This window comes from Myotis davidii, unplaced genomic scaffold, assembly GCF_000327345.1.
Source record: "Myotis davidii unplaced genomic scaffold, ASM32734v1 scaffold149, whole genome shotgun sequence".
NCBI lineage: Eukaryota > Metazoa > Chordata > Mammalia > Chiroptera > Vespertilionidae > Myotis > Myotis davidii.
The window spans coordinates 5,246,818-5,268,865 of record NW_006352194.1 but is presented as its reverse complement, the minus strand read 5'-3'; the positions used below and the strand labels follow the sequence as shown (position 1 = coordinate 5,268,865).

At 55.5% G+C, this 22,048-nt stretch overlaps 1 protein-coding gene across 9 annotated transcripts in view; it reads right to left on the bottom strand.

Annotated features, from left to right (window-relative positions):
* Positions 1-20,809, bottom strand: part of RAP1GAP (RAP1 GTPase activating protein) — a 47,179-nt gene extending 26,370 nt beyond the window's left edge. For 4 of the 9 annotated variants that reach the window (XR_436378.2, XM_006777599.2, XM_006777601.2 and 1 more), the window contains exon 1: positions 2,633-2,708. The gene's annotated coding sequence lies outside the window, so the exon portion shown is untranslated. Of the gene's footprint in view, positions 1-2,632; positions 2,727-20,773 lie in introns of those variants that run through there. The other 5 variants (XM_006777598.2, XM_006777600.2, XM_006777602.2 and 2 more) reach the window with 3 other exon arrangements.
* Positions 20,810-22,048: the final 1,239 nt, after the last annotated feature.

Sequence of the window (22,048 nt, the reverse complement as noted above, 5' to 3'; positions counted from 1 at the left end):
GCTGCAGCAGCTGTGTGTGTGTGTGTGCCTGGACATCCGGGGTATGTGCATTTGTACATATGCATCTGTACATGCTTGCATGTGTACATGTGCAAGTTTCAGCACACATATGCAGACACATGATTGTGTCCACGTGCATACATGCGGGTAGGCTGTGTGCATATGTCTGTGCAGATTTTGGAATCCCCGAGTGAAGAAGCCCCTATAAGGGGGCAGGTAGGAAGGTCCTGGGAATCTCAAGTGTGGCTTCTCAATGAAGAGAGTCCCTCCTGAGTGTTCCATCCTACCCTGGGAACATCATGCTGGTAACAAACAGTTCGGCTTCCTGCTTCCTACTTTCCAAAGTTACTTGCAGGGTTATCACTCAATTGCAAGCTGGCAAGGTGGAAGAGAAGAAAGTGTCACCTCTATTTTACAGATAAGGAAACGGAGGCCCAGAGAGGGGCAGGGATTTGCCCACTGGCACAGGGAGACCTCCTGCCCCTCAAACTGGCTCCATCAACATGATAAATGTGTGCAGAGTTAGGGGTGCTGGGCGAGGGGGGTGGACACTGGGTCACCGGCCTGGTTCCCTCAGCTCCACTACTGGTTTGCTGGGGATCCAGACGAATCACTCAATCTCTCTGGACCCTGGTTTCCTCCTGTTGAAGGAAGATGACCCATAGACTGTGATCCACTTGATTCTGGGGTAGGGATGGGTTGTCGCGAGCCTCCCATCTGGGCTGTGTTGGCACAAACGGAGGTTTCTAGACAGACTGGGTGGAGGCCAGGAAACCCAAGGGGAGGCATCTCAGAACTTATCCAAGAAGGCCAGCCTCGGGCTCTCTGAGCGGGCAGGACTCGGGGGATGGGCTGTTCCAACCCTCATTTTCCTGATGGAAGACTGAGGCCCAGGAAGAGAAGGGATAGTCCAAGGGCACACAGCATTGGTGAGAACACAGGCCTCCTCCCAGATGCTCACTCACAAACCCAGCTGCCACGGGGTCACTCCCTTCCTGCCGAGCCCCAGGATCCACATGGCCCGTCTTGAGCTGTTGCCCAAGCACAGAAAGTAGGACAGGGTCCCCCTGATACTGTCCAGAGGACCCCCCCCTTAGGACCCCCTTGGTGGTGGTGGTCCCACACAAAGACACCATTCCTTGGCCATCTGCTCTCCCAGCCCAGGAGAGGAACATGGCCCTTGTTCCGGGCCAGAGTGCTTGGAGAGGAGCTTGGTAGCTCCTGCCTCTGCTATTTCCTGGCTGTGTGACCTTGGGAAAACCGCTTCACCTCTCTGAGCACCTGGATCCTCATCTGGATAAGGCCTGCCACCCGAGGTTTAGTGAAAGGACCCAGGGGCGTGGTGCCTGTGTACATGCTTGAGAACTGTGAAATGTACTGCAGTACAGGCTATGATCCTCTGCATCAGAGAGGCCACAAGACCAGGCCCTCTGGTCAGATAGCCCGAGTTACAGCCCTGACGCCATAACATCCTACCTGTGTGTCTTTGAATGAGTAACTTAACCTCTCTGAGCCTTGATTTTCTCATCTGCAAAATGGGACTAATAATAGAAGCTAGCACAATTTACAATTTGAGGATGAAATGAAATACATTGTATGTAGAGCATTAAGTACCCACGTGGCCCACAGTAAATCTCAAGCAATGCTAGCCTTTGTTACTGATATCTGACACTCGGCAAAAGTTTAATTCTTTCTCTCTAAGCTGGACTCAGGGTCTGTGTCTGGTTGATTACTGGCCACTTGGCACCCAGCACAAAGTCTGACCCAAATCAGGTACTGGGTGAACACTTGTCATGATAACAACAATAGCCCCATTTATAGGGCTTTTACTCTGTTCCAGGTATTGAGTATGAAACGCTCTATCGGCACTTTTCCACTTCACCCTCACAATAGCCCCGTGAAGTGGGTACTGTCGTCATACCCAGTTTACAGATGAGGAAACTGATGGTGATGGTGATGAAGATGATGATGAAGAAAATGAAGAAGAGTTGTGCCCTAGCCAGTGTTGCTCAGTTGGTTGGAGCATCAACCCATACACCAAAAAGTGGTGGGTTCCATTCCCGGTTCCATTCCAACCAGGGTGCATACCCAGGTTGTGGGTTTGATCTCCCATTGTGGCGCGTGCAGGATAGATGTTTCTCTCTCCCTTCCTCTCTCTAAAATAAATTTTTATTTATTTTTATTTTTTTTAAATATATTTTTATTGATTTTTCACAGAGAGGAAGGGAGAGAGATAGAGAGCCAGAAACATCGATGAGAGAGAAACATCGATCAGCTGCCTCCTGCACATCTCCTACTGGGGATGTGCCCGCAACCCAGGCACATGCCCCTGACCGGAATCGAACCTGGGACCCTTCAGTCCGCAAGCTGACGCTCTATCTACTGAGCCAAACCGGTTTCGGCTCTAAAATCAATTTTTAAAAAAGAATAGTTGGGCCAGTTTATACCCAGCTGTTCTCCCCCACCCCCCGCTGTGCCACAGATCCCCCCATTCAACCTCCTAGACTATACCAAGCCCCGCCAGGGGTGAGGAGTGGTAGCCTGAACATTTTACCTCTGCCCAGTGCTCATTTTAGGCCTCGCTCAGCCCGGGGGGGCCTCCTGACCAGGGCAGCGGGGAGGGGGCACTCACCTTTGGGTAGAGTGAAGCGGCGTGTGGGGAGACCAAGTCCACTCTCGACAGGTCTAGTGCCTGAGGGAAGCGCTGGTTCTGCCCATCACTCCTCCTGGAAGAGAAAAGGAGTCTGCGGTCAGGGAGAGCCTCCAGTTGGGAGATCTGTGAACTTTCGGAGGAAGAGTCAGCCCCCGAGTCGGGGGATGTGAGGGGACACAGATTCCATGGAGGAGTGGGTCCTGGGCTGCCCCAGAGGAGGAAGGGGAGGAGCTTGCTGAGCACGGCTGCTGAACAGGCTCTCCTTCCCCAGAGACCAGAGATGTGCACTGGGTCTCTCCCCAGACACTCCACTGGGCCTCCCTCACACAGACTCCAGCCAAGAGGATGTCCACAGCCCATTCTGAAGATGGGTAGACTGAGGCAGCGAGGGTTGCTGTAGATGGCTGAGCCCAGACCTCTGGTTTAAGCAGGATGCTCCAGCCTCTACGGGCCCCTTCCTGAGCCTCAGGGAGACAGCAGCCTTAGGACTGAGAGGCCACTGGGCTATTGTTATTCACAATAACATTACCCAACTCTCATTGGGCCTACCGGGTGCCAGGCCTGTGCCAAGCCCCACTCCCCGGCCCGAAGGCACAGACTGCTCACCACCCTGGCATTCCCACTCGACGGACCAGGACCCAGAGGCATGTGGAGGTCACACAGCTGGTCAGCCGCAGAGCCAGCATCTGAGGCCTAACCGACGGCAAGCCCGAACTCTGTGCCCACATCACGCCCTTCCCCGGGGGAAGGAAACGGGTCTGGTGAGGGTGAAGTCAGGCGTCATCCTAGAAAGCCTGCTGAGGAGGCCGCCTCCAGGGCCAGTGCTTCCTGGGACCCAGGCAGCCCAGGGCTGGGGGAGCAGCCTGGCTTCCGCTGGCTGCCTAGGGCCAACCTGACGTGGCTGTATCCACGCCCATCCACCAAGAGGATGTGTCATTCAGCCGCCCGATGACCCTCAGCAGCACACAGCTGCTTGAGTCAGGTGAAGCTGGGACCGCCACACCCCAAGAGGGGGTGAGCCTGCAGGAACCTGGCCCAGGAAGAGACCCTGAGGGACTCTGGGCCCCCCTGCCGCCTCCCCTCAGCACACCTAGTCTAGCAGGAGAAGCGGCCTGGAGGAAGGTTATTTGACACTCTGCATACGTTTAATTCTTTCTCTCTAATCCGGACTGTGGCTCCTTGAGGGCAGGGTCTGTGTCTGGCTGATTACTGGCTGCTTGGCACCCAGCACAAAGTCTGGCACAAATCAGGTACTGGGTGAACATTTGATTGTCATGATAACAACAATAGCCTCATTTATAGGCTTTTACTCTGTTCCAGGTATTGCGTATGAAACGCTCTATCGGCACTTTTCCATTTAATCCTCACGATAGCCCTGTGAAGTGGGTACTGTTGTTATACCCAGTTTACAGATGAGGAAACTGATGATGGTGATGGTGATAATGAAGAAAATGAAGAACAGTTGTGCCCTAGACAGTGTTGTTGGTTGGAGCATCAACCCATTCACCAAAAAGTGGTGGGTTCCATTCCTGGTCAGGGCACATACCCAGGTTGTGGGTTTGATCCCTCATCGGGGTGCGTGCTGCAGCTGCCTGTCCACCTCCTGGGGGTGCATCTTAAAAGAAAGGTCTTGACCCAGAAGGATGGATATGGCGACAGTGGCATTTCCAGCCTGTGGCACCAGTGTGGGGAGGTATTCCCAGGCACTCACCTGCTGTGTGATCCTAAGTGCCACACTCCTCTCAGCCTCAGTTTCCAAAAAAAAAAATCATCATAGAGCCTGGGCAGCTACTATCCACTCAACAAATTCTTGGCTATTCATTCATTCATGGTAACTCTGGCTCCCCGAGTTAGGATCTCATTAAGTATTTGCTGAGTAGTTGAATGGCACAATGAGGGTGGGCAATAGGAAGGTATTGAAGGTTTGTGGACAGGGAAACAGCCCAAAAACAGGCTCCTATAGATTGCAAGACGTGCAGACATGGGGAGAGACTGGAGACAAGGGGCTAGAGCAGTGGTTCTCAACCTGTGGGTCATGACCCCTTTGGGGGTCAAACGACCCTTTCACAAGGGTCGCCTAAGACCATCGAAAAACACATATATAATTACATATTGTTTCTGTGATTAATCACTATGCTTTAATTACGTTCAATTTGTAACAATGAAAATACATCCTACATATCAGCTATTTACATGACGATTCATAACAGTCGCAAAATTACAGTGATGAAGTAGCAAAGAAAATAATTTTATGGTTGGGGGTCACCACAACATGAGGAACTGTATTAAAGGGCCGCGGCATTAGGAAGGTTGAGAACCACTGGACTAGAGAGAGGCCTATAGAAATAGTCCAAGCAAGTCATGGGGACTCTTCACTGAGACCTACTGTGTGCTGTCACTGTGTCAAGCACATTATACCCTCACTACAGTGCTACAAGATTGGCATTATTCATTCCCATTTTTACAGATGGGAGAAAATGAGGCTCAGAGAGGTGAAGCCACTTCCCCTAGCCAGTGGGTGACAGAGCCAGAATTTAAAGCTCATGCCCTTGACGGAGCAGGGCCAGTGAGACGGAGAGGAGAGCGTGTGCAGGGGCCAGGAAGTCCTGGGTTGAAGCCCGGGTGAGGCTGGCCCCTTGGTGCTGGGACCACCGTCTTGGCGTGGCCCTGGCTGCTGAGTGGAGGTTGTTGGCCGTGATGGAGCTACTTGGGTAGTGTCCTCCTGTCTGTCCCCTGCCGTGCTGCTGTAGGTCAGCCTGGCAGCAGCTCCCTAACATGGGCCCCTTCCAGAACGCTCTCAGCTTCAGTCTCCCCATGCCCGGGTGCCCATCTCAGTCAGGACTGTTCACGTGGGCACAGGACGAGGGAACTCTCCAAAGACCAGGGGGCTCTGGCTTCCGTCCAGGGCCCAGCCTCAAGGCCCTCGGCTCTCGAGGTCTTGGCTGGCCAGAGTCCTGCTCCTCACAAGCAATGCCCAGCCCTCCCCCTCCCCCTCCCCCTCTCCCTCCCCCAGGTAATTCCACCTAAAAGGTCATGCTGAGGTCCTAAAGGGCAGGGGAGGGAAAGGAATCCAGGATGAGGACAGCAGGAAGTCAGAGGCCCTGGGCCCTGCCTATCCCCACCAGCCCAGCTGAGCGCTAGAAGGGCAATAAGAACAAAAGCCACAGCTGCCCTGCGCCTTGCATGACCTTATTCAATCCTCAGAGCTTTCCTGGGAGACAGGCACTCAGAAACGGCTGGCTTTACACGTGAGGAAACGGAGGCTGGTAAAGGGGATGCTGACTTGCCCAAGGTCACACCGTCCCTGAGGCAGAGCAGGCATTTGAACCCAGATTTGTCAGTGCAGAGCCCACAGAATGGGAGGCCGGCCCTGTGGGCCCAGCACGGCACCTGGAGAGGCAATAATCATCGTAGCAACAGCAGCCAACGCCACTGCTTCCCTTGTATTAACTCATCCAATCCTCACCATTCAGAGGCGGGCACTAAGACACGGAGAGGTTAAGCCATTTGTCCAAGGTCGCGCTGACGGTAGATGTGAGTGAAATACGGAGGGTTTGGACCCCTGACCATCAGGTCTAGGTACTGTGCCCTAACGCTACGCTACGCTGTCTCTTAGTAAATAGCAATCTCTCGATACTTTTGAAGGAATGAATAAACTTAGCCTCTCGCCTCCCTCCCCATCCCTCTAGCCCCCTCTGATGCCTCCTCCTCCTCTCAGCCTTCCTACCTCTCCCCTTCTCTCCCCCACCTTTCTGGCCCATCCCTCTCTCCCCTCTGCCTCTGGCCTTTGCAGACCTCCCCCAATTTGGTCAATTTCCTCCCTCTCATGCACTAGAACCTCTCTCTCTCTCTCTTATCCCTCCCCTTGACTCCTTCTGGTCTCCACCATTCCATTCACAGAAGGTCCCCAGGCCTCTGCCCCTCCCCGCTTCTCTGACAACCTTCTTGATGCGATGGCTTGGCCCAGCTTAAAATGCTTTGCATTCTTCCTGCACATGTAGCATCTGGAAGGTGCCTGGAGCATGCCTTCCCTGCCATGGCCATAGCGTGTATCTGCACAGCACTCTAGTTGACACAGGCGTTGTCTCATCTGATCACCACAGCAGCTTTGTGAGGTTGGATTATTATCAACCTTTTTCCAAATAAGAAAACTGAGGTTCAGAGAGGCTCAGTGACAAGCCCCGGGTCGTACCAAGGAAAGGGCAGTGCCAAGGTCTGACTCCAGCCCAGGGTACTTTTACTACACACACCACAGCTGCTCTCAACCCAGACCTCAGTTCTGCTGCCCAGCGTGGCCCCCAGCGGCCTCCCATCGCAGGTCCTGGCTCTGCAGCCACCTCCAGGCATCTTCCCTAAGCCCAGCAGTAATCCTGCCCTGTTTGGCCGGGACACCTGCCTACAGGTACAGGACACCTGGACACAGACAAGGTGGTAGCCAGAGAGGAGGTGACTTGCTCAAGGTCACAGAGAAAGCTGGGAGCCGACCTGGAGTTCGGGGCAGGCACATTCCTGGGTCACCTTCAGGCCCCACAGACACATGGCCACCAGCCAGCTGGCCCCAGCTCCCTTCCCTCCTGGAGCACCCCTCTTTCCCAGGGAAAGGGTGCAGCAGGGGAGTTGGGGGAGGGGACCAGCTCCTGAGTGGGATGGGCCAGGCCGGAAGCCGCTGCTGACAGCTCCAGGGTTTCTTGGCAACTGTCACTGCACCTCCTCCCCCTCCCTTATCTCCACATCAAGGTAACAATAATAATCTCACCATCGTGAGTACAGTTCTTTGTACTTTTCAAAAGCCCTCTTTATCTGCTCACCCCTGGGAGTCTCACCGGAACTGGATCCGGAGATACTGCAGTCGCTAGAATCCCCAATTCCCAGAAGGTAAACTGAGGCTTAGAGAGGTTAAAACACCACTTCGAGGCCACCCAGCAAGGTGGGGGCAGATTGGGGACTAGAACCCAGGCCTTCCATCAGTCCAGGGCTTCACATGCCACACTGGGGTGGGGGGCATCCCACACTCTGCAAAACGCAGGTCAGACCCAGGCGTGGTGGGGGAGAGATGGGAGACCGAGGACAGGTTACCAGAGGCCTCCCTGGGTTGCTCCCCACCTGCTGACCAGTTGGACAGTTGGTGGGAAGGTCCTGTCTTTTTCTCTCACCTGCAAAATGAGAGATGAGGTGCCCACCCATAGGTTGCTGTGAGCCATGGAGGACATGAGCGCTGTGGGAGTGTGTGCTGTTATTATTATTATGAGCCACTCTCCCCGCCGCCCCCCCCCCCACCGCCTCAGGGCACCAGAGCGGGGGCTGGACTGTCCTGGGGGTAGGACTTGGCCCTTTGCCCACCCACACAATTTGCTGCTCTGGATGGAGGTCCCAGGTGGGTCTGGCCGCTGCTGGCTCTCCCAGCCTCATCTCCACACACACCGGCTCCTTTCTGTCCCGCCCTAGTCGCCACGCTCTAGCCTGGCTGGCTGGGCTGCAGGCAGTTTTCACCCAAGACACGCGTTTCGCACTGCGGGCCCTGCACCGGCTGTTCCCTCTCCGGGCTCCCTTTCCTTCTTTGCTGCCTGGTGACCTATTCGTGCTTGAAAATTCAACTTAAACAGGTGAAACTGGTGGCCAGAGCAGGTGACATAGGACCCCTAAGGCAGGAAGCCTGTGATGGGGAGCAGGGGAGCCGGACAGGTGCTGGACAGCACACACGCATGTTGGGGAACCGGACTTGGGTGGTCAGGGGCAGAGGAGTGGCTTAGCCACCAGTGAGCGTAGGGATGAGAAGGATGTGGGGGGACTAACCCAGGCCAGGGGCCCACCCAGGGCTTGTCACTAGAGGTCCATGAGACCAGCTGGTTCTATGGTGATTCACGTAGGGGGAGGGGCAGAGACCTCCAAGTGAGAAGAGGGTGCAGAGGGCTACTCCTGTGGACCCTGAGCAGAGCCCCTTTGGATGGGGCCTGGGAGCCCCCTGTCTCCCAGTCATGGTATCAGGTCTGAGAGAACTCTAATCTCCTGAAACCAGAGACCAGACACTGCCCTGGAACTGCCCCTTGCCCAGGGGCCACAGAGGCCCATTGTCTCCAGAGCTTAACCATCTGGCACTGCCCCCCTGCTTGCCCCCAGCCCTGCCAAGGTGCCAGGGAAGGTGGCCAGGGGCAGCCTGGTGAGTCAATTTTTGAAGTTAGGCCAGAAAGCCTGACCCCGGGGCCCACGGGGAGCAGTTGGGGGTGGGCCACAGGCATGGCTGCCCCTGACTTGGGGCCCAAGAACTTGATATCATGTAATCCTTACAACAACAACCCTGACTGAGGGCGCTGCTAGCTTCTCCTTATGCTTCAGAGATAAGGAGGTGGAGGCTCAGGGAGGTTGCAAGATGGGCCCACAGTCGCACAGCCATTGAGGGGTATAGCTGGCAGGGTCCCCCGGGGGTGGAGGAGAGGGCCTCAGGCTCCAGGCTGGGCAGAGGGGTGAGCTGGAAGGTGGCACGTGGGGCCCCCACCCTCGCCCCGAGCTGGCTGTGCGCCGAGACACCCGGATCCCGGAGCTGGGCCAGGCAGCAGCCTCCTGAGCAAACAACAGATTGGCAGCCCTGAGAGGAGGTCATGGGACCGGCCCCCACCCGGGGACACAGCACCTGGGGACCAGGCCTCCCCTCCACCTGCTCCCTGCCCAGGTGGCCTGAGCCCTGCTGCGGCACAAGCCTCGCCCTCCCCGGGGATGGACTCCTCCCTGCACAGGGGCCAGCGGGGAGGAGTGACACTGAGATGACCTAGCCGTGGGGCCTCTGCTCAGGTAATGACATGTTGGTCCAGCCTGGCACTTCACCGTTTACAAACTGCCTTCACTCTAGAGCCTGTCAACAGCCGCACAAGGAACCCAAGTCAGGTAACGTTATCGCCATTCCACACGGAAGAAAACCGAAGCCGGGTGACCTGCCCAAGGTACCGCGCCCGAAGCTCAAACCCAGCCGCTCTACCCCTTGCCCCATCAACGCAGGACAACCCCCAGTGATGGGCCTGGAGCACGCTGCCCACCCTTAGCGCCCAGGCAAAAGGACCGTCCCAGCACTCATTGGCTGGGGCCTGATGCTGTGCCCCACCTCCCTCACTAACCTATTGTCCTTCCCTGCCGGCCTCACAGCCTCCAGCCTCGCAGCCAGCCAGCGGTCTCCCTCCTCTGAACTCCATGCATTCCTTCACTCGCTCCATCATCCACCCACTCCCCCGTTTGCCCTTCATGCCTACGCTCAGTCACGCATTTAGGACACATGTCCTGCTGCCTGCTCTCGCTGGACATGGGGCTGGGTGTTGGCATCCAAGCTGGGTGAGCCAGGCCTCCCCCACCTCAAGGCAAAGCCCCAGTGGCACGGGCCCAGACTGTTCCCTCACTGTTCCTGGCACTGCTCGGGCCTCCTGCTCAGACACTGAACCCTCCCATGCTGAGGCCTTGTTTAATCCATCCCTCTCCCTCCCTGGCCAGCAGGATGGCCTCCCGGGCCCCAGGCCAGGCTGGTGACAGAAGTTCCTGCCGGGCCAAGGTGCCACTCCCTTGGAGAGGGACAAGGTCACCATCTCCTAACCGAAGGCGGCGGGAAAAGCCCGGCTCTGTCTCTACATCGCGTGTGTTCCAGATGAAGTCACCAAAACCTCTTCAAACAGTTCCCACTGGTAACTGGGACTTAAACGAGACGATGCTGAGACCTGGCTCAAACAGTCTGCAGGAGGGTGAGAAACTGGGAGCGGAGTCTGCCCAAGGCTGGCTGAACCTGGAACCCTGGAGGGCTGTGCAGGGTGCCTCAGACCCCTTTCCAAGCTGCTTCTCTGCTCTGAGCCTCAGCTTCCTCATCTGCAAAATGGGATAGTAACACCCACTTTGCAGGGTTGTTGTGTAGAGTAAATTAGATATTAGGCTTGCAGCCTGGCTAGCCTAGGGCTAAGTGCAGACTAATAATGTTTCGGTCAGTGATGGACTGCAAGATGGAGGCCCCGTAATATTATAATGGAGCTGAAAAATTCCTATGCCCTAGTGACGCTGTAGCCGTCTTAATGTTGCTGTACAACACATGACTCACATATTTGTGGTGCTGCTGGTGTAAACAAGCCTACGGCCCTGCCGGTCATATAAAAGCACGGCACATGCAATTATGCACAGTCCACAGCACCTGATAACGACGCTAAACGGCTGTGTACTTACTGTGCTCTGCCTTTTATCATCATTTTAGAGTGCACGCTTTCTACTTACATAAAGGGAAGCGTGCTGTAAAACAGTATGCTGTGTTATGCCAGCGACAGCCGCACACACCTCATGGGTACCAAGTCTCCTGATTGCATCGTTTTCTCCTGAGCTTGATGTAATCTCGTGTTGTTTTGAAGGTTTAGTGCAGCCGAAATGTACAGTGTTTATAAAGTCTGCAGTAGGGTCCAGCAATGCCCTAGGTCTCACACTCACCCACTCACTCACTGGCTCACCCAGAGCAACTCCCAGTCCTGCAAGCTCCATTCGTGGTGAGTGCCCTACACTGGTGTCACTGTTTATCTTTTACTAGTGGCCTGGTACATGAAATTTGTCTACAGAGGTAGCGGTTCCCTTAGCCCAGCCTGCACCCACTCCAATCGGGGACCCCTTGGGGGATATTCAACCACCGGTTTAGGCCTGATCCACTCCTCTCACAATCTAGTACCCCTCTCGCAACCCTGGACCGCTGGTTCCTAACCACTCACCTGCCTGCCTGCCTGCCTGATCACCCCTAACCACTCTACATGCTGGCCTGCTTGCCCCCAACTGCGCCCCCGCCAGCCTTCTCACCCCCAACTGCCCTCCCCTCCTGGCCTGATCGACCCTAACCACCTCTGCCTCGGCCCCACCACCATGGCTTTGTCCAGAAAGACATCTAGAAGGTCTCCCGGTAGGTCTCCCAGTCTAATTAGCATATTACCCTTTTATTAGTATAGATACTGTATTCTTCCTGTACTTTTTCTATGTTTAGATATATTTAGATACACAAATACTTACCATTTTGTTCCCGTTGCCTACAGTATTCCGTACAGTAACATGCTTTCAGGTTGGTAGCCTTGGAGCAACAGGCTGTACCCTGTAGCCTAGGCGTGCAGTAGACTATCCCACTGAAGTTTGTGAACGTGCACTCTATGATGTTTGCGTAACGATGAAATCCCCTTAACGATGCATTTCTCAGAAGGTATCCCTGTTGTTAAGTGGCACATAACTGTATACATTAGGTGTTCAATAAACTATAGGCTCCTGCCTGGAGAGGTATAACGTCAGAGGTGTGGGCTTTAGAGCCAGCCTGCCTAAGCTTGTTTCCTAGCTCGGCCACCTGACAGCTGTGCAACCTTGGGCAAGTTACTTAACCTCTCTGAGTCTGTTTCCTCATCTATAAAATGGGATAGCAGTGCCTGCCTCCAAAGGTTGCCATGGGGACTAAATTACTACATGTAAAGTATGAGCATTTCCTGGCCTTCCCTGCTCTCTTCCTTTCTTTCTTCTTTCCTTCTCTGCAGGTTGCTAAGAAGCAAGGCAGGATTCCAGGAGAGTGGTGAGAAGGCAAACTAGAGTTCAACACAAGAACCAATGCGACAGAGCTGCTCAAGAGAGAAACCCCCAGCCGTGTAAGATACTGAGCTCCCTGTCGTGCAAAGGGGCAGAGCCTCTCAGGGGTGTAGCGGGTGAGAGATGGACGTGTAGGAACAGGAGGAGTAAATGAAGCCTGGGCGTGACCAGGTGACTTCCCGGAGCCTCCCACGTGGTTTCTATGCCGCTCAGTGACTCTAGGTCCCTGTGATTGAGGTCCAAGGCAGTGGGTAATTCCCACTATTTTGAGGACATGGACTTTCCTGGTTGCCTGGGGCGCACAGATTGCTACTACTTCTCTGCAGGGCTATTTGGCCATCCCTGTAAGATGAAAACATGCACTGGTCCAGGAACTCCACTCCTGGACATTTATCCTCCAGAAAGATTTACACAAATGCACAAAAATGTATGAACGAGGAACATGCATTGCAGCAGGGCACGCAACAGTTAAAATCTGGAAGCCACCCCCAATGTTCATTCAAAGGAGGCTGGTTAAGTAAATATATCAAGGTGCATGCAAACCATGAAATACCATGCGACTCAGTGATGACAAAGGAGGTCTCTGGTCCTGGCAGAAAAGGGGGCTTGAGGCATAATGGTGACTAGTAAGTAAAAACAGCAAGTTGCACAGCAAGCATCTTACTTGTAAAAACTTAAAATTACATGTAAAAGTTCACATGGCTTGTGCCTGGGAAGCAGGACCACAAAGAACTTCTGCTTTCTACAGAATTTATTTGTCTGCATTGTTTGAATTTTTACAAGGAGCAGTTATTATTTTTGACCAGAAAAAAATATTTCTTAAAAGTGAACATTTACTATGAGTTAGCTCCCTGAGTACCTGACTCCTTTATCTTTCTCAATCATCTTGAGGAGATATTCTTCACTCTGTATTCCAAGGAGGAGACTCTGACACGCGGGACCACATGGCCAAGGTCCCCCAGCCAGGAGCGACAGAGCTGGGCTGTAACCCCAGTCTGGCCGACTCTGAAGCTCACACTCTTTTCCTACATTAGGCATTAGGCAACCTGCTCTGAGGGTCAGGGAAGAGAGAAGGCAGGAGAGAAGCAGCCTGGGTACTGGGCACAGGGCTGTGACCTGGGACCTCAGCTGTCACATCCTGGGAGCCGGGCCAGCTGAGGCTAGCACGTGCAGGGCCAGCGTTGTTTGTCTCATTTGCAAATGCAAATGCAGGCCCCATTCCAGGCTTCAACCCCATGCCCTGAGCTGCCCCAGGGCTGGCAGGCTGGCAGGTACCCAGCCCCACCCCTGGCACTCCCCCCAAGGCCACAGGGTCACTAGGCAGGTGGGCATGAGCTGGGACTCTAAATAACTTTCCATGTTGATCAACCTGTTTCTGGAACAATCTGGCACTGAAGGTCACTTGCCACCGTCTCAGCAAGAGCCTGGAAAGAGGACGACCATGGCTGGATGGGCCAGGGAATACATTCAGAAGTCAGGTGGACTGAGTTCAAATCCCGGCTCCAGCTGTAGAGTGAGGCAAGTCACTTCACCTCTCTGAGCCTCCGCAACTCCAGTCCCCCAGCTGTGAAATGGGGTTGATCACTGTCTCTGCAGGGCTGCTGGGAGAATTCAGTGAGATTCCCTGAGCTAGGAGCCGCCTGCCCTGTGCAAGGGAGTGTTATGATCCTGCACACATGCGCCTGGGGCACGTGCACGCCGGTGCAAATGTGGAGTGAACACAGGTCGCTCCTGGAGGGAGCGGAGGACCCTGCCCCACAGAAACAGCAGGCAGGTGGGGTGAATGTCTGACACTTTTGCTGGCAGCCAGCACCAGGTTTCCCACCGCCCTGCCTGGTGGAGAGAGAGGGCATGTGACTCTGTGGGTGAGGATGTGCATGGAAGGCCTGGCAGCAACGTAACATGTGGGTGGGAGAGAAAGTGCTCTGTCTGGGGCACGCGTGGGTTTGTAGGAGCACGTGTTACCTATCGCGTCATCTACCTGCCAAAAAGCCTCCAGTGGCTTCCCACTGCACGCAGGATGGAGACTCAGCTGCCTCACGTGGCCCACTCGGCCCCGCGCGTCTGCCCCACCTCCAGGCTTCTGCACACACTGTACTCCCTGCCTGTTACACTCGGCCCTGGGCTCCCCACCACACAGCTGTGCTAGGCCAGTCCCTCTTCACTCCTCTCACTCTCCCTGAGGCGGGGACTAACACCCACACTAAGAAAGAAACCACTACCACCACTCAGCCAGGTGCCGCCCAAGGTCACCCAGCCAGGACGCAGCACCAGCTGGTCTGGCTGCAGGGCCGGTTCTCCCGGCCAGTGTCAAGGTCAGTGCCCAGGACAGAAAGCACGCTCACAGGTAAGCAGGTCTCACCTCCAGGCAGGGGTGAGCTTCCAGAGGGCAGAGTTCACACACGGAGTAGTTCCCTCCCCTTTACAGAGCCCAGCACGTAGACGACACGCAATGTCTGCGTTCACTGGCATCGCTTTGTGCTGGGCCCTGGTTTTAGCCCTGGCCATAGATTACCTCATTGAATCCCCACAACCATCTACGAGGCTGGTGCTTTCCGTGTCTGCATTCTACAGGTGAAGAGACCAATACCCAGAGAAGTTAAATTACCCTGCAGTCACACGCCACGGGACTGACAGAAAGTCAAAAAGTCGAAGCTGGTATTTGAAGTCAGGCCTGCCTGTAACAGAACCCAGATCTTCCTATGCACCACCCAAGCAAAGGGCCCGCCTGGGCACCGCCGGGATATAGGGGCAAGCAGGGCCACCCACCAGGCTGGGAACCTTAGGGCTGCAGGAGACCCAAAGGGCCTTCTATGCCTCTTCATCGTGCCAAAGACGGGCCTGGGGAACTACCCAGAGATGGGGGCTCACTTCCCACCATCACACGGGAAAACTGTGGCAGCCCCAGGACCAAATCCATCTGGAGGCGATCTTCTCGACTCCTGAAGCTAGAGGGGCATTTCCGTGGAAGACAGGATCTCTCTGGTCTGGAGCCTCTCCCAGGGTGTGCCCTTCCCCTGAAGTGGGCACCTCCTGCCACACAGGAAGCTAGAGAGACGAGTAAAGGGGCTTCGAGGCCTGCAAGGGCTGAGCTGACTAGAGGATGAAAAGCAGGGCAGGCAGGACCAGGGACTGATCAGACCAGAAAGAGCAGACTTGGGAGATACTAGGTAATCCCCATCCTTATCTCACCGAAGAGCCAGCGTGGGGGATGGGAGACCCAGGGGGTGCATTTAGGCTCAGGCAGTTAATTCTAAGCAAGGAAGAACTTTCTACATCCACCTGAGCTGCCCAACAATGGAACAGGCTACTTTTAAGCAAGGAAGGGCTGGTCAAGGAGCCGCGAAGCGGTCATGATGGTCTCAGCCAGGGATGATGGGTGTCAAGAGGTTCCTGAAGCCGCTGAAAAGGAAGGTGCATATTTCTCAGGAGACCCCAATATGCAAAGGGGTCATGAACCAAAGGAGGGGTCCTTGCTAAGCGGGAGGCCAGAGGAGGGTACTTCAAAGGTCTCTTTCATCTCTAAAGATTCTCGGAGGCCCACATTTTCTGATTCTAATATTTACAAAGCCAGAAGTCTAAGATTCAGTGGTTCTGCATGTCAGTCACTGACATTATATCCAAACTCCTATACTGCCTGCAAGACCCTGATCAATCTGGCCCCTCCGCTCTCTCCAAACCCACCCCTGCCCTCACTCTCCCTCATCCCTCCAGCCGCACTGGCCTCCTCCCTGCTCCCAGAACAAAGCCTGTTCCTGCCTCAGGGCCATTGCACCTACTATCCCCCCTCTGCCAGGACGGCCCCCTTGCTCCTGCTAACTCTTTCCACAGCCAATACCTCCCACCCTTCAGGTTTGGGTTCAAATGCTACCTCCTCAAAAAGGCCTCCTGTGACTTCCTCCGTCATCCTTCATCCCTGCAGCTTAGGGTAATGTGCACACGGGAGCCAATTGCTTCGATTCAAATCTCAGCCTTGCCAAGAGACCTTACACAGGCTATGTAACCCCCCTACACCTGTTTCCTCAGCTCTCAACCAGGGATAATAACGGCACCGCCTCAGGAGGCGGCGGTGAGGGTTAAATCCATCAATACAGGCAAGGGCTTTGGGACACAGCCCAGCACCCAGCAGGCTCCAGGTGAGGGTCAGCTCTCCTGAGCGTGTACCTTTGCTTCACAATTCAGCACAACCACAAGTCTGTGTTCTTGCCCATTTATCGGCCATGTTCTTTACTCCCCATTTTGTAGCTGAGGAAATTGAGGCTCAAGGATGTGAAGCACTGGCCAAACCAAGCTCTCCGGAGATAGGGGCTGGGCCTGCCTCATTGTCCACAGAATGTGCAGGGTGGTTCCCAGCAGGTGCTCAGGAATTACTTGTGGCTGAATGAATGAACGATGTATTAATGACTGTGACTCTAGCACTCTGAGGTGCGGTACAGATAGGAAGCTATGCCCTTAAGATTCTATTTTAGCCCACCTCTTCCCACCCTAGTCCCAAGTGACCCCCAGCTCAATCAAGGTCCCAGACTTTCTTAGAAATGGCCACTGGAACGGGCAGGCTAATGAGGTAGGGGCCAGCATCCATGCCTCTGTCCCCAAGGGGACCCCCTGCCCCCAGCTGGATGCCTTGGCATTTGCCTTGGGGGATGCCTGCCCAGAGGTATGGTGGCAGATGTGGGCTCAGGAAGCAGCTGCTGGCTCCCTCAGCCTGTGCTCTGCCAGCTACCCGCCAGGGGCCTGCCTACCAGATGCATAATAGATGAGGAGGCCCAGCGGGCTGTGCCTGCCTGGCATTTCAGAGCCACTAATGAGGCCAGCCTCGTGCTTCCTGCAGAGGCACACAGACCCCAGCGCCTCCGGCTCAGTCATTACGGGGAGAAGCCACCTGAGGACAGGAGCTGCCCACCCAAGCCCTGCACTCATCACAGGCGGGTCCAGGAGAGCAAGGGTTAAAGGTATGGCCTCAGGCTGACCACCCTGCCTCTCATAGACTGTGCATCTCTGCGCCAGCCAGGTCCCTTCTCTGAGCCTCAGTTTCCTCATCTATAAAATGGGGAAGATAGATGGGGAAGCAGCTGTTTAAAGATGGAATAAAATAATTCAGATGAAGTGCTCAGCCCAGGGCCTGGGACCCAGGAAATGCCTCATATACGGGAGCAAGTGGTACCATCACTGTCAAAGGGGGACATCTCAGTGACCAGATGGGCCCTCCCCATGGGGCACCTGGGGCTGGGCAGTGACTACTGTTCTGGAGGTATTGCGGGCCATCTCCCTCCCCTTACCCCTGAACCAGGAATTCCCTCATGTCTGTGGCTTCCTCATCTCTGGCCAGGTGCTTCCTTGGCAAGAGAAAAATCTGGATTCACGTCCAGCCCTCATCAGCTCTGTGACTTTGGGCCAGAGCCTTCGCCATCCTCAGTTTTGGTGTTTGGCCTCTAAAATGGGGACACGAAGCCAACTTGCAGGACTGTCGTCACGACTTAATGAGACGACCGACCGTAGTAACATGCCCGGCACGCTGTTGGCACTTAATCCTTGCTGGGTCCCGTCTCCTCCTCCGAGGCTCCCAGCTTTATGGTCTCTGGGAAGTTGACTCTTCTCTTCCCAGGGTACTTCCTGAACCCCCTTCCCTGAACGACCACACCCAGCCATTCCCCCACCCTAGGATCACTCCTTCCTCTCCCCACCACTCGAATCCACCTTCCATGTCCAGCCCCCTCATGACTCAATGTCACCACAATAAATTCAATGAAAAAGAAAAAAAAATGTCCAGCCCCCATTACGGCTGCACAACCAGAGTCACCCACTGTCCCACTGGCTCCAAATCCTCACACTGGGCCTCATGCCTCATCCCTCTGACATCTGCACGCTTGTCCTAAGCTCCTCCACTGCAAATAACCTGCTGCTGAGGTGCAGGGGGTGAGGGAATCCAGTCAGATCACATCTGGCCTCTACCAGCCCCACTGCTCCCCTGATGCTAGCCCCAATCTCTTAATCCCTTTTTTAAAGGAGCTGGAAAAACTACACCTCCTCCAGGAAGCGCTTCCAGCTTACTTGACAAAGTTTTAGCTGTTCCACTCTCTGGACACATTCAATTCAATTCCACAGACATTCATTAAGCATTTACTGGGTTTGGATAGCTGTGCAAGACCGTGTGGAGGATAGAAAGATCAGAAGAGTACAGCCCAACTTTTATGGAAGTAGAGCTGGAAAGGGGGCCTAAGTCAAAAGTAACTTCTGCTGCCCTGGCCAGTTTGGCTCAGTGGATAGAGCGTCGGCCTGTGGACTGAAGGGTCCCAGGTTCCATTCCGCACATGCCTGGGTCGCGGGCTCGATCCCCAGTAGGGGGCAGCCAATCAATGATTCTCTATCATCATTGATATTTCTCTCTCTCGCTCCCTCTCTCTTCCTCTCTGAAATGAATAAAAATATCTATTTTTTAAAAAGTAACTTCTGCTTCCAAGGACCTTAGAGCCTGCCCTGCACTGCAGTGTAATAGAGACACATTCAACTCAGCTGAGGCCAGCCCCTGACAGACCCAGTTTAACAAATACGTACTGAGCATCCCGGGGCTCAGAGAGCGGAACGACTGCCCAAGATCACATCACCGGTATGTGGCAGAGGCGGCTTCAAATCTACGTCTGTCAGACTCTGAAAGCCACGCTTTCCCACCACCCCGGCAAAGAGCCTACTGTGCGCTCTACAGGCATGATAAGCAGGCGGGGAGGTGTTCTAAGGAGAGAAAGATGGGGTGCAGGGATCAGGAAAGAAAACACTCAACAGACCGTGACAACGGTGGGTGGAGGCGTGGCGACGGCTGGTGACAATGGGAAGGGAGGGCACAGCAAGGGGAGGGGAGAATGTGCTCGTAGGGGCCCTACTCCCCCGGATCAGAAATGCAGGGAAGGGAGAAGTGAGTCCCAGGCTGGAAAAGGAGGTGGGGACAGGCCTTGAATGCCAGGAATCACAATTAATAGTCAAGATGACCCCCGTTTTACACTAATTATATGCCAGGCACAGGGTGGGGGCTAAGTAATTCGCTTCCAGAAGTGGGGGTGGGAGGGGGGGAAGGGAGGATCCAGGTGTTAGCACCTTGGACAGCAACTCCAGCAAGGAGGCTGTGGGCAAGGTGTTGCGGGCCACGGGCAAACCCTGGTAATCTCAGAATCTTACCTTATAGGTGTCAACTGAGGCCCAGAGAGGAAAAGGGACTTGCCCAACTTCATAGTTACTATCAGTTCTGGGCCCTTATCTCTGACTCTTCATTCAGGGCTCCCTGGAGTGGACTTTCTGGGTCACCCTCCATCTCCAAGTCTTCCCCAAGTGCATCCTTCACTCAGACCCGCCCTGTGGCCTGGAGGCCCTGGGACAGAGCAGGTGAGACCCTGGGCTCTGACGAGTCTAGAAGACCGAGATTTAAACCCCAGGTCTGCCACTGACGAGCTGTGTGAACTTGGGGAAGTCAATTCCCCCCTCTGTGCCTCACGGTTTTCATCTGTAATCAGAGATAATAGCCCCCAGCTCAGGGAGGTGGGAAAGAGTCTGTGAGGTAGTGTAGTTCACGCACCTGGCAGTACCCGGTCACAGCAGGTGCTTGACAAATGGCCGCTGTGGAGACACTGTTACTGAGCTCCTTGAAGGAAAAGACGGCATCTTCCTCACCTCCACCCTACCTCTGCTCTGGGCTTAGCACACAGTCTTGCACAGAGTAGAAGCTCAAAGTGACGGGCGCAGCAGCAGGATCTGAGCCCAGAGAGGGAGAGTAACTGGCCCCAGGTCACACAGAGCGCATCAAAGGAAAATAAAAGGGCAGACCCTGGAGCTCAGCCTGGGCACCCCATGTGCCTCCCACCCCAGAGAGGGCTTCCTGGGGGCAACAGTGCCAGATAGGAGTCGCCCAGCAGCTGGGGGCACTGCAGGGCCTGGGGGCCCTGGGAAGCCCTCAGCAGGGGCAGGAAGCAGGAGCCAGAGACCTTGGGGGATCTCCTGCTGGAGCTGAGGTGGCAGCAGGCGCAGCCAACTGGGCCCATGTGGTGCTGGTGCCAGGGAAGCCGGGCAGCGCTGGGGGTGCTGTGAACCCCGAGGTGAGGCTCCACCTCCACCCACCGCTCTCCATGTTGGGGAAGCTGCAGGCACAGCCGCCTCCCGCCCTCCTCCTCCACAGAGAGGACAACTCACGCTTAGGACACGGGCTGGAGGAGAGGGTTCTGAAGGCTGTGCATGAAGTGGAACTAGAGGGCTTGGGGGTCAGCAGAGGCTAGGGGCACCCCCAGCTGGGGGCTGCCACGAGGTGGGAAGGGATGGAGAAGAGAAAGCAAGGACACCCTTTCAGGGAGGGCCTACAGTATGCCGGGCCGTTTGGTTTGGTTTTTACAACTTCCACTGTTACATGGGCATTTCTATCTCCACCGCACAGAGGAGAGCACCGAGCTGCAGAGAGGTTAGCGGAATGCTGGGCGTGCAGAGAGCGCCCAGAGGTGGTGGGGTCTGGTCTGGCATTAGAGGGGGCGGTAATGAATGGTTCCAGACTGCCCAGCCCAGCAGGCCCGCCCCAGTACTTACCACACACTCCGGTGAGGGGCGAAGGACTTGTCCACCCTGAAACACAGCAAAAGGGGCAGCAGGTAAGGGGACAGCCCCTTTACCCAGACTTGCCCAGCATGTCAGGCCAACCCCACTCACCCCACACCCAGAGGAGGCCGGAGGAGGTGCTCGATGCAATGTCACTGTCCCCCACAGGCTGGAGCCCCAATGTCAGATGAGGGCCATGGGACGGTGTGGGGTAAAGGAGTAAGGAAAGAGGCAGGATTAGGGACACGGGGGTAGGGAGCAGGGGCCCGGGACCAGGCTATGGGGTGGCAGGGGGTAGGGTCAGCATGGGAGGTCCTGGAGCAGATGAAGAGGGACAGTGACCACAGCATCTGGCGTCAGAGCAAGGATGTGGGGTGTGGCTGAGGCCAGCTTACAGTGCTTCCAGACAGGACGAAACATGTGGGGGCTTAGGAAGAACCCTCCACACACACACACTTCCCCTGCCTGCCCTGATCTTGGACCTGGAGCCCACTCACAGCCACCAGGGGACAAAAGCCAGGGAATGTGGGAGCAGGCGGTCCACAGGAGCTTCCTCTCCTACCTCCCCCCCCCCGCACCCCAACACACACACACACCCTGCCCCCAAAGCAGAGCCAGAGGAAGTCCCCCAGCTCCCAGAGTTCAGCGGTACCCCCAGGCTTTATCTCCCCAACCCCTCCAGGTCCCCCTGCAGAGAGAGTGGGTAGATTCTCCCCTGACCCACCTCTGAGGGCACCTTGGGGTTGTGAGGGCTGGAGAGGGCTCCACCCTCCTGCCCAGCTGGGGGCCTAGGGGCTCAGCAGCTGTTGGGACAACAAACAATCTTGCCTCCTGCCCAGAACCCAGAGGAGAATGGCAAAGGGGCACCAAGCCAGACTCCGCCAGCGAGGGGGCACTATCTGGGGGGACAGGACTGGGGTCTCCCAGGGGTCAGCTAAGGACCTCTGCAGACGGGGAAGGTGAGGCCAGAGAAGCCAGGACTTGCTCAAGGTCACACACTAGAGCCCAGCCTGCTCCCTGCTCTGCCTCTCTGAGTCCGCTGACCCGAAATGTCAGCACCAACCCAGGCTCCCCTCTTCACCTGATGGCTCACCAGGCCCCGCACAGAGAAGGCAGCCCACCCAGCCTCGGAGGCTGCGTGTCCAGAGAGGGCAGGCACGTCGGACACACTCCCCACAGGGCAAAGAGCACCTGCCCTGCACCAGCAGCGTGACATGCGTGAGCCCCAACTGCTCCCCACCCCAAAGGTGTGTGTCCCTCCAACTG